This window comes from Arvicola amphibius, chromosome 7, assembly GCF_903992535.2.
Source record: "Arvicola amphibius chromosome 7, mArvAmp1.2, whole genome shotgun sequence".
Taxonomy (NCBI): Eukaryota; Metazoa; Chordata; class Mammalia; order Rodentia; family Cricetidae; genus Arvicola; species Arvicola amphibius.
This window is the reverse complement of record NC_052053.1, coordinates 127,472,074-127,485,416: the sequence shown is the minus strand read 5'-3', so window position 1 is coordinate 127,485,416 and position 13,343 is coordinate 127,472,074.

Sequence of the window (13,343 nt, the reverse complement as noted above, 5' to 3'; positions counted from 1 at the left end):
CAGCACTTGAATGGCTGTGTTGATGGTGAGTGGTATACAGTACCCACACCAAAACTCTGGTAGCCGATTTATCTTCTGTATTTTTTAATACATTGTTCTCTTTTACACTACATACATAAATTAGAGTGAGTCACTGAATTCATAAATAGTAGAAGTAGATGAGAAAAATCAACTTCCTGAGACAAACATCTCTAAACAAAGAGCTAGTTCTAGTAAATGTCCTTTGGATAGTGTACTGCAAGATATATTCCGATAGTTTTGGCATATAAAAAAAGATTTAGGAAGAAATCTATTTCATGGTTGCAAGACAATAAATAAGCACAAATTTTACCTACATTTGTGACAAATAATGCTTAAGTACTCTGAAAACGTCCATTATTTTTATTTTGATCAAAGGTAATTCCCAATTCATAGTATTTAAAAAGATTATGTGTTTCAATCAGTTTCTTAACTTAAAATTTCCATTATCTGCTATTGAAAAATATGACCTATGAATTTAATCAAGTCTGAGTAAGAAATTTTGAGTTGAATAATTTAGTTTTGAGCTCATTTGGGAACAGGTGAGTGACACAGATGAACGTAATATATTTGAATATAACTCTAGGGGCAATCTAATATTCAAAGATCAGTTTCATTAGAAATGAGAACACACTGAATCATCTACACATCCGAGCTGCATAAAACTCCCAAAGAGAATTTTGGTTGCAAGCTACAGACCTGCAATATTCAAGAAGAGCTTAAATTAAATGGGATATGGAAATAACTAACTAGTCCTAATAATGTGATAGTTGCCATGCCCTTACTCAATGTTTTCACTCTGTGAGATGGTGTGCTGGTGTGTACAAGATGTGTGCCTATGAGCAGAAGGGGATAAAGCTATGCTCAGCTGCCACTGTTGGAGAGGGCTGGAAGGGGTCCTGATGTGCAAAGCATTGTCCCTTTGTATTTGTTGGGGATGAGTTCCGATATGCTTCAGTTCCTCGCATAAACAATGAGGTGCTAAAGTGTTTCCATACAATTCCTGTTTAGGCTTTCAATCATCTTTAACATACTCACCCCTAATACTAGATATTTCTGTGGATAGAATGAAACAGTTTGTCGTATTGTACTGTTGAGGGAATAATGTGGAGAGGAAAGTCTGATCTATTCAATATAGATACATATTTTCTTCCAAATGTTCTCTCTTTGATGTTGGTTGGAGAACACAGAATCTGCTGTTTAAGAGGAATCACTTGTCTGTATTACTGCAGTTGATGTCTTTTAATATCCATTCTCAATAGATCAGTTTCTATGCCATTCCCCATGACATACATCTACTCCCTAAGAATGGCAAATGTGGGAGAGCCAGACACGAGAGTTTATAGATAGCTGTTGGTCACTATAGAAATAGAGATGAGAATAAAAGCAAATTATCAGCCTGGTTGTACACACTCATCCTTCTCCTCTGAGCAAAGTTTCTTATGCAGAAAATTGTAAATTCAGTGCAATATAGCAATCCCTTTATTAATGTATATATAAACTCCACTTTATTATTGATAGTTCAACCTGAGCAGTTTTCATAACCAACAAAAACCATTTCCTTCTTTGAATAAAAGAGATGGAGAAACAGCATGTGCGCATGTTGGTCACATCTATGTGATTGTGGCTTTCATACCATCACTCATAGAATTCCCTTTGATTCTATCTAATCCTGGACTTGTTCTAGTTGGAAGGAATTTTATTATTATATCAATCTCCGTATTTATTATGGGTCTGTTTAGATTGTTCACTTCTTGATTTAATTTTGACGGTTTGGATGAATCTAGAAGTTCATCTGTAGCTTAGTGGAGTACATTTTTTTTAAAGTATTCCCTTATAATGGTATGAGTTTCTTTGACCTCTGTTATAATGTTTCCCTGTTGGAGTTCTTGGTTCAGAGACCTTTGGACTCTGGATCAGGCTAAATTAACTAATGACTCCAAAGGCCAAGGCAGTTTCTTTAATAACCAATAAAAGCAACACAAATACGGAAGGGCCTCCTACACCAATGTGTCTTCGAAATTTCTGTGTGGAAATATTTTGAGGTCCTCAGAGATAATTTGTGCTGCTTTTGTTAGTTACCTTAAGCCATTAATAATGCAGAGTCATTTTGAATTTTCAGTTAAGGGTCACAGAGATTTGGTTTGTGAATATAAGGCTGTGGTTGTGGCTACAAATTCATAGGTGAGCTCTTCATTTCCTGTTTAGTAGTACTGATGAATGCATATTGTCAATTTAATGGGGTCTAGAAACATCTAGGAGACATAGCTGTGGATTTGTCTGGAAAAGGGTATTTAACTTGGGTTAATGGCAGTGAGAAGACCCATCTAAAATATGGACAGCACCATTCTGTGGCTGGGTGTTATGGCTTTAAAAAGTGGCAGTGCAGTTCCCCAAGGGCCAGCAGTGGGCCAAGAGTGGCTACAGGTCGGGCTGGGGGAGGGGGAGAGAGAAAGAGAGAGAGAGAGAGAGAGGGGGGGGGAGGGAGGGAGGGAGGGAGGGAGGAGGGAGGAGAGAGGGGAGGAGAGAGAGAGGGAGTGAGAGAGAGAAGAGAGGGAGGGAGGGAGAGAGAGTAGAGAGGGAGGGAGGGAGAGAGAGAGAACGAGAAAACAAGGGAAAGGCAGGAGTGGGCAGGGCTTGTTTCTTAAAGGCACAGGATACCCAGGTGACAGGACAGACTTTTCCCACTCATCAGGCCAGGGGCTCCCTTCCAGGAACCTCCTGGCAGCTTGATTTTGCTCACATGCCCACAGTCAGATGAGGTAAATATTTCCTGGTTTTGGCAGACACCATATCTAGGTGGAATAAAGCATTCCCCACCACTAACAAGAGGGACCAAACAGTTTCTGATATTCTTCTCCCAGTTTGAAATCCCAACCTCTCTTCAGTTAGATAATGGCCAGAGTTTACTTCCCAGATCTCTCAAACTTTATCTGAGGCTCTTAACATTCCCTGACATTTTCATATCCCATACCATCCTCAGTCCTCGGGGAAGGTAGAACTAACTAAATGTTCATTAAAAAGTATTCTTATTAAGATGTCATAGGAACTTCACCTTGACTGGGTAAAACTGTTGCCTCTGGCCCTTATTAGGCTCTGGGCTCTCTCCAAAAGCCTCCTCTCCATCTCAGCATTTGCACTCATGTATGGGCAGCTGGTTTTAATCTGTGGCCTCTCACCTAAATCTCTTCCTTCCTGATCACCTGCTTAGGCGCTGTTACCCCATCTTCACTCCCTATTATGGGATTTTACCAACTACTCATTAGCACAGCCATCTGCTAACCCATGCCTATTGCTGATTAAGATAGGAGACTAGGTACTATTCTCCCCCCAGACCAATGTCCCTCACTCCTTCCCCCTAAATGGCAGGGCCCCTTTAAAGTAACTCTTATAACTCCCACAACTGCCAGGTTCAAGGTCTTCCCTCATTGGATTGACCAGTTTCATCTCAAACCTTTTACTCTTCCAGCTCAAGATACCCCATCCTTGTAAATAGTAACTCAGACAGGGCCCTGCTCCCTTTAGTTCCAGAGGACACCAAGATCAGCTATCTCTTCTCCACTTCCAGAGGAATAAAGTCTCATCACCGTACTCAACTCTCCTGAGCCAAAAACTCCATATACTCTCCCCTTTTCTCTTTCTCCTATCTGCTTTACCAATTCAGCTATTGTTAGAGTGACCATCATTAAACACAGAGCTGGAGGTACAAAGACTGCCAGAAGCCCAGTTGGAAATAACCAATAACAAGCTTGGGGACATTTATAACCAGACTCAAAAACAAAAACAACTCCCCCCCCCCCAAAAAAAAAAACCAAACCAAACCAACAACCAAAAACTCACCGGTTCATCACTGACTACAGCAGTGTCCCCTGGATGTTAAAGCAATATTATGATGCTAAAGAAAACAAGTGCCTTAAAATTTGCTTCAGGTAAAACATTAAGGGGTCTAATTATTTCCCTTTCTAATTATTCCCTTTCTTTTCTTCCCTTCTCCCCACTGTCTTCTATTCCAACATCATACTATCATAACCATAAGCTTTTAGTATCTCTAAAATTTTTCTCCTTTTAAACATTTTTCATAAGCTCCAGAGAGCTAATTTGGACCTACCTGAATGGACCAAACTCGCCTAGAAAAGTATCATTTAATTCTTACCTTATTATTCCTGGTCTTGGGAACCCCTGGGAAGAAGCTCCCTCCTTCACCTCAAAAATTCAGGAAATTCCCCTTCATCTTCCTTCTTGGGACTCTCTTCCCTCAATCACCGGGATCTAAATTTTTTCCCAGACATAATCTTCTGCCTTTCTAGGATCTTCCGAGGTCCAAGCTGCCAGCCAGCCAGTTCCACAGAGCCTGGGAAACACGGAAGTAAACAGCCACCCCGGGACGTGGTCAAAGCACCTCAACTCTCGGGTGCCCACAAAATCAGCAGGAAGCAGTCTCGAGAAATCTGATGATGCCCATTCCCACCCATTAAAGACCCCAAACCTCCAAATTGTTTATAATAAACAAAAGGGTAGTATGTTATGTTTTCAGATATGCAGTGATAGCAGACAATTCCCTGTTCCAGGGCCACGCATGCACAGATAAGCACTCAGGCAAAATACATAGTCAATTAGAGTCCTTAAAAGGCCGTGCATAACCTACATGCGGTATGGTCACGTTGCCTATGTAAGCCCTTGCGTGTATGTGTGAACTCTGTCATATGCTTATGTCGTAGCTAAGTCAGTTCCCTCTCCCTGGTACGCATGCGCGCATGCGATAGGCAGCCTTTAAAAGCTGGAGGCACCATTTCCTCGCTCTCTTTCTCTCTCATCAACCTTCTCAGGCCTGTGTGCATGTGTCTTTTCTCTTAATAAATTCTTAAGTGGGTTTTGTTGTGTGTTCTGTCCTCACTCGCACAAACTAGCTATATCACTGGGGGCTCGGACTGAGTAAAACGGAGAGAGGAAGCTGAATTACAGTAATCATTCCTCTCTGCAGACTGTGGATGCATCAGGACTAGCAGCCTCATGCTCCTTCTGCTGTGTCTTCTTTATCATAATATATTGCATCCCCAGATGCTGAGTTAGAACAAACCCCTCATTCTTTATGTTGGCCATGTGAGATAGTTATGGCACAAGAACAAGGAGAGTAATTAATGCAAGTTCCAAGGTTGGCACTATGGCATTTTTATACCTGGACTATTTTATTATTCTTATCCTTTTAAAATATCCCCTCCCTTCCCTTTTCCCTCCCTCTCCCCACTCGTGTGTGTGTGTGTGTGTGTGTGAATGTAGGCACATGTATGCTATGATTCATATGAAGAGGTTTAAGGACAACCTCAAATGTAAGAACTCTCCTTCTACTTTGTTCAAGACTATGTCTTGTTATTTTTCCTCCCGGTTGGCCCAGGAACTTCTGAAAAATGTTTTTGTCTTTACTATTCATTTCCCCTTAAGAATATAGTATGCTACCATATCTGGTTTTCTATAGTTTCTGGGCATTTGACCATGTTCTTACATTTGCATAAGTGCTTTACCCACTGAGCACTGAGCCAGCACCATAATAATGTTTATTCTTTGCATCCTGCAATAGACATGAAGTCCCCTAGATTTCAGTATAATAAAGGAGAGTTTCTCTTGTGACAACTTACATCACATGTACTCTAGGCTGCATCTTCCAAAACTCATGCAACATGAGAACAAAAGATGGATGAGCAAGAAAAATAAGATCCATGTTTCTATCTGAAAATTGGCCTCATATTTTATAGCTATTGAACCTCCCCAAAATAGAGTATGGCTTAATTTAACATTTAATTCCTAAATAAACAATTTGATTTAATAAGATATTTTCATTTCATGAAGATAAAACTTTTGATTTTTCTTTTCATTTACCTAGGGAGAAAAAAATCTCTCTAATATGCAATTTGGTGCTATTTTTGTCTTAGTGATCCATATTTTTGAAAATCCTCTATAAACAAATTCTGAGGATTTTCATTATTGTTCATAAAATTATCTTAGAAAGTTGTTAATGAGCATAGGATGATTCAGAATGATTTAAATATCCTATTAAAATGCTCAAGTGGAATTGGTCTCTCAATACTTGATTTAGAAGATAATTACAGATCAAATATTTCATAAAATTCTGAGTTGATTTCCTTGCCCTGGGAATATTTTTTTCTCAAGTGACATTTGCATATCTGTAGTTTAGAAGTAACATTTGTGTTAAATATGGCTGTGCTTTTTGTCTGTAAATGTGGACCACGCAGAGAACATGTACATAATTTCAGATATGCTGTGTAGGAACAAAGCATTCCAAAAGAGCTGAATTACTTAGGCCATGTCACTTACCATCACCGAGGATGTTTAGAACCTACTTTGCATATTTTATTTCACCTATTAATTTTTCCTTTGAATGTTTTTCTGTCTTTGAGCAAGGGCAAACTCCCACTGGGCTTAATGAATCATTCAGATGATAGGTTGGCGATGATACTTCCGTTGACACTTGGAAAATGCCACTGCTCTATTCTCCCCTCAGGGTAGGGGACAGCTATAAAATCCCTTCTCACTCTCACGATATTGACAGGTGGAACTAGCTCAGGGATGCACTGGCAGGGGGAAGTACCTGCTTCACCAAGGCCATAAACCTGCTGAAGATAAGCACCAAAGAGTTTTGCAATAAAACAAAGAATGCTCAGGTCCATGAACGGGTGGGCTGTAGCAAGATTCTGCTTTTGATGCTGTCGGTGTACTCTCCGCACTACAAAGGCATATGCATTTCATATACTTTGAAGGCAGGAATTTAGAAAGATCTATTATCACAAAACTGTTACATAAGTAGCCTCAAATTTCACCTCTCTAACTATGAATACCAAAAGATTCAGAATTTATAAACTATGTTTAGATTAGCTCAGAATTATGTTCCCATGCCACATTTCATAAAACAACTGTGACCTATGCTGATGCAGTGTACTTTTCAGCAAGTCCACAGTTAATTTAGGCTCTGACCTAAGACTGCCTTAGTGTTCCTGTCAGCATGAGCAAACTTTCAACTGGCTTCTTTCAGACCTCAGGGCCCTGATATCTATTCTTTATGAACCATTCACTCTAGAAAACTTGTAGTTTTAACTCCTTTTGCTCCCCCTTAAAAGGTAACTTAAAAACTGAAAAGACTTGCAATTTGTTCAGCTGAGGATAGCATTCATGGTACTGGAAGGCACTCTGCACACTACCGAGGGAGAATAATGGTAACTAACAATACATCTACAAACCCTCCGATGGACAGTTGTGGTCTACTGTGGATTATGCTCATTGTTGATAGTAAAGCTGATTGGCCGATAGTTGGGCAGGGAGAGATTGAGCGCAGGAGCAACACTAGGAGAATTCTGGGAATAGGAAGTCAGAGAGTCCCTTGCAGATGCAGAGAGTAGCAAGATGAGAATGCCATACTGAAAAAAGGTACCAAGCCAAGTGGTTAAAAATTGATAAGAATTATTGGTTAATTTAAGTCTAAGTGTTCTAGTAATAAACCAGAGCTATCAGCCACATAGTTATAATTAATATAAGCCTTTGAGTGTTTTTTGGGGACTGGACGATTGGGACAGGAAACATCCCTTTGCAGTGGTTTGTTCGCAATAGTGGCACATAACTTGTAGGAATAAACAACTGCTAACTGATAGAATTTAAAAATTCTTAGCACTCTGAGAGATGATATAGCAACCTTTCAAAATATAGATAGAGAAGGCGATTTTCCTGACCTTTGTGCATTTCATACATGCACATGGTACTCATTGTAATCTAATTTATATTTGGGGTGTTCTGGTGACACACCATGTACATTCAGTTATTTAAAAAAAACTTTGAAGATGGATTTGCATCTCCCCGGTTGCTCATTATCAATCTTGCATACAGTAAGAGCTGTCTTAAGTAGAATACAGTTAGTAAGTAACTAGAATGCATTGATGAATTCATAGTTATGATCTGAGCCTTTGTGCTTTCCCAGGCCAGGCTTCAGGGTAAGCCGTGGTGTCAGTGGTGAACCACGTTAGCAGCTCAGGGAAATCTGAACAAAGCTAGAGCCCTGCAGAAAGCCCAGCAGTGAAAGGATGTTCTCCCTGGCTTTTCTGGCTTAACTGGGAATGGAGACTTGTCTTTTGTGTGAAGAGGCAAATCAGAACCCTGCGATTCCTCCAACATCAGTACTTTGATCGGCTTGTCATCACACTCAAAAGCTTTGATATATGAGGAGAAAAAGCAGTTGAATACCAGAGCTCACAGCTAAAACTCTGGAGGAGCTGAGATTCATACTGGCAGCTGCCAACTCGATGCCAATCCTTCCTTCTTAGTCACGGTATCTTCTTTCGCTTGATACAGCAATAAACCTAACCAAATGCCCAGTACACGAATCCTCCTTGTGTTAGAAGCAGGTTGGGCAATTTTAGGCCAGAGACCTGGGGAAAAAAAAGCATTTTTGTTCTTGACTGAAGCCAAAAGTGGTTTTGATTGTGTCTTAGCTGGAGGGCAGAAATGCCAGTGTTTGGAACCCTGATTTCTTGTCTGGTTTCTTATTATCTTGCTTCTCCTTTGACACAGCTGTCTAGAAACTCTATGTGAGGATGTGATCAAAATTCGAGTCCAGTTGCCCATCCCTTTTGGTGAATAGCAAAAGAGTTTTTCCTATGGATCTTTATGGTGTAAATATGCCTTATCTCTTATAATATCAGCAGCAATCTGTGAACCTTGTGTACTGAGTCACTGTCTTAATTATATCTTCTGTTGTTTACAGTTGATGTACACTCAGACGATCCCACTACAGTCAGATTCTAATATTTGAGTAAGCCTCGGTTGCCTCCCAAGGCTTGAAAGTCAGCTAGAAAGGAGACTCTAAACCTTCACCTCAACTTCAGTCCATTCCCTAAATGACTGTAGGGTATCGACTCCTTTTTGTTTGTTTGTATTTTGTTTTTTTGAGACAGGGTTTCTCTGTGTAGCCCTGTATGGCCTGAAACTTACCCTGCAGATTAGACTGGCCTCAGACTGAGAGATTCACCTTCCTCCATCTCCTGAGTGCTGAGATTAAAAGTGTGAGACACCATTGGCAGGCCAGGGTTCAACTCTTGACAGAACAGTGTCAAATAGCTTGGAGGCCATTGAGGATGGAGCTCATCTTCCCATTTCTTAGCAGTATTAGGAAAAGAAACCTCAGCTTTGCACCTCCTTAGGGGCTGAATATCATTTGAAAAGGTGGGAAGTGCCACGGCTTTGTTGGGACTCCTTTCTCTCAGTAAAATAAAAAATTAAAAAGCTTTCTGAGTTCTATCTCTGATCCTGGGTGGAGATTTAACATTCTAATCTGTTCCAAAGACTAGCAAACCTCAGACTTTTCCTCTAAGTCCAGATAGACCCATCAATTGATTAGTCAAGAGACTATTCCCCTGGAAAGGTGGTCCACATGGAAGCTGTTTGACCTGATAACATGCCAAAGATATGGGAAGAATAATTATTCTCTTAATGAAATAATGTATTATCCTGAAAGTCATTTCTACAAGGCTGTGCTTACAGAGAGCGTCAGAGCTGGACCCGGCCACCCTCTGGCTCTACAGTCCTCCTCACTTATGTTTTCTCTTTTTTTTTTTCTGTCTCCTTTTGGTATACTGACCAAAGGCCTAAGTATGTTTTTCCTGACACTGTGTCTCTTGTCTGTTTCTCTGTAGTTCCCCTGCCCTTCCAATATGTAGCTGCTTGTTAAGCTCCATTGTTGAACTTGCCAGCTTTCCTGGATCCCAAATCAAAAGGCAAAACTTTTTCTTTTTGTCTTCTGTATGTCCCAACTTATGACAAGACTTTCATCTCGCCTGCCTATTGCTTTTCCCTCAAGGTCTCATAAAAATGGCTCTCTAGAGATACTCATGAGTTCATTTTTATTTCACTTATTAACGAGATCAAGAACCCATGAAATGGAGCTCTAAGTTACCTGGTGTCTTAGCACAGGACATACATTGCCATTCTAAAATGTAGAGAGGGTGCATGTTGAGGAAATGCTGGACAAAAGCAAGACTGAGACAAGCTGGGAAAACTCCAAATGCTGCAGCTCCATGTTTGATGTCAAAGCACTCTGCTCTTCGGATCTTCAACTCCTTTTAACTTCAACAACTTATTGTCAACTTCAACACACTTATTTCTCTTGGGCTGGTTCTGCTCCCTCTTAGCGTTAGCAGCTTTCCTCAGCAGGTATCCCATGGCTCTGGTATCTCCAACATCTTGGTGTTTCAAAGGTACAGTTTGGAAACTCACGGCTTTACTCAGTGGCCTCTCTGGAACTCGGCATCTTTCTTTTGTCCAGGAAGAAGGTTCTATAACACGTTTCTTCTCTCCTCAGCCCTACAGCCAGAACCACATGCCTAAAGCTGCCAAGTTCTGCTGTTTGCCGGAGCTGTTCAATTACATCTTCTCCAGCTTTCTGTTCTCAATGATTTCCTTGACTGCTTAAGCTTGATTGTCCTTGAACTTGCTTTGTAAACTAGTCTGGTCTCCAACCACCAGCCTCTGCCTTCCAAATGCTGGGATTAAAGGGGTGCACCATGACAGCTTGCTCTAAGATTTTCTTTAATTCCTTTTCATAAACTGGAAACTTAGCTGGGTGAGATATGTCTGCCTCTGTCTCCCAAGTGCTAGGATTAAAGGTGTGGGTCATTACCACCCTGCCTAACAGTTTTTTAAAAAGAAATTGAAAAAAAAAAAACAAACTATCTTCTTACATTTTACATACCAATCTCAGTTCCCACTCCCTTCCCTCCTTCCATTCCCTCCAACCCAGTCCTCAGAGAGGGTAAGGCACATTGCTTTGGGGAAGGTTCAAGGCCCTCCCTACTGTATCTAGGCTGAGCAAGGTATCCTTCCAAAGATAATGGGTTCCCAAAAGCTAGTACATCCTGCCTAACATTTCTTTAATTTCTTTTCACATATTGAAAACTAAGCAGGGTGGGATATTCCCGAGTTCACCACTCCATTTATTCCATTTCTTAATCTCTTTATTTTTTGAACATATGATTTAGCTCAATTTCACTTCTTGGTGTTCTTTTCCTCCTCAAATTTTACATTTTCTAATTTGCCCTGCTCTGCTTGCTCCTTCTCATTATTAATCTTCATTAGAGTTACCACTAATCATCATATGACAGAGTCTATACTAGGCTATGCTGAAATTTCTTCTGCCAATGGAATTAATCCAAAACTCTTCTTTATTCTCAGGCAGACTCTTTGGACAATGGGAAAAGGCAGTCACATTCTTCACCAAAATATCAGAAGAATGTTCTCTAGGTCACATATTAATATTCTTCTCCTCTGAAATTGCTTGAGCCAGTGCCCCAAAGTTCATCAAATCACATTCAGTACCAGTGTCTTCCATGCTTCTATTATTATGGCCCATTAGGCAGCATTTAAAGTGTTCAGCTGCTTTTGTAATCCACAGTCCCAAAGTCCATATTCTTCAAACAAAGAACATAGTCAGGTCTATCACTGCAATACCCCAGTCCCTGGTACCAACTTATGTCTTGGGGTTTCTAGTTCTGTGAAAAGACACCATGACCATGGCAACTCTCATAAAGGAAAACATTTAGTTAGGGTCACTCACTTAATGTTCAGAGGTTCAGTCCCTTTATTATCATGGTGGTACATCATATATGCAGGTAGATATGGTGCTAGAGAAATAGCTGAGAGTCCTACATCTTGCAGGCAACAGAAAGTGGTCTAAGTATTTTTGGCATATATGAGATCTCAAAGTCTGCCTCCACAGTGACATACTTCCTTCATCAAGAACCCAGCTACTCCACAAGGCCACACCTCCTATAGTTCACTCCCTTTGGGGCCATTTTTCTTTAAAAAACACCATACCTGGTAACACTTATAACTAGAAAATTCAGTCTTGTCAATAAAATTTAATTGAATGTATTAGTGTGTTTTCCAGGAAAACTTTTCCCTTGAATATGAACAAGACAAGCATGGACTGATTGTACAAAACTGTCAAAACATTCAGGAAATACAGTTGGGAGCATTGCCAGTGTGAGAGAGTAAATGAGAAAATATACCCTCAACCTTCTGTCTTCTTTTCCATCTGCAACTTGATTTAATGCCATAGTCCCAGGAGAAGAGCCCTGGGTTGGAGACTTGAAGAAGGGAGATAACACACTCTAGAAGATGGAGTGAAAAATAGTTGGTCCTCGGCCTCTTCTGGCATCTTCTTTTAGGAAATTGAACTTGTCAATACTCTATTTTTGGTTTTCTGTTCTCCGTGAAAAAATGCTTAGAGAGTGTGCGTATAACCCAGGCGCCTGTGTCAGACTTGGTTTCTAAATGTTTTGTATCACCTTCCATCGGTTGTTTGAAAGTAAAACACCTAGCAGACGACTTCAAAGATAGATGAAAGGATAGAAAACAATCTCTGATCTGCCAAGCGGACATCTGATCAGACAGGTGTGAGCCAGGAATTACCCTGTATTATGTTGAGCCACAGATACTTTGAAGTTGTACATCAGACATTCATACTGCCAGTTAAAGTGCTGACTGTCTATGTTCACCCCCCAGATGAACAGAGAACAAAAATGTCACTTATAGACTTTATTTATTTTGGAAAGAGAAGGGTATTTTGCCATTTGTAGCATGGATGTAATAGAAAGACGATTTTCTAAGTGGCATGCCAGTCACTGAAGGACAATAACTGCATTAGTTCATCTAGCTCAACTATCTAAAACAGGTAAGATTATGTAAACAGAGACTACAACAAGAACAATTATGTTCCAGATTTCGGGGATGTGGATCGCGATAATGGTTAGGAATATGTGAAATATTTTGGAATATTTTAACTATTGCTCAATGGGTATAATGTTTTGTTTCTGCAAGGTAAATGGTTTTATTTATAACATACAGTGTTGGTAGTTAAAATACAGCATTATGTAACTCATAATGTTCAGGAAGACCTGCTGAGGTTCATGAAAAGCTGTTTTCCTATCTATTAGTATGATCAAGTGATTTTTGACCTTATGTCTGTTTATACGGTTTGTGACAAATATTAATGTGTGTATGTTGAACCCACTGTGTGATTCTGGAATAAAACCCCTTTGTTCATCATGTAAGATCTTGATGTCTTCTTTTTTTTTTTTTATATATAATCTCCTTAGCTAGTTGTCATTTATTTATTTATTTTTTTCCAGTTTATTTATTTTTTATTAAAAATTGCCATCTCCTCCTCTCCTCCTCCTCCCCCTTCCCTCCCCTCCCCTCCACCCACACCCCCACTCCCTCCCTCTTGAGGCCAAACAGCCATCAGGGTTCTCTACACTATGTTGAGTCCA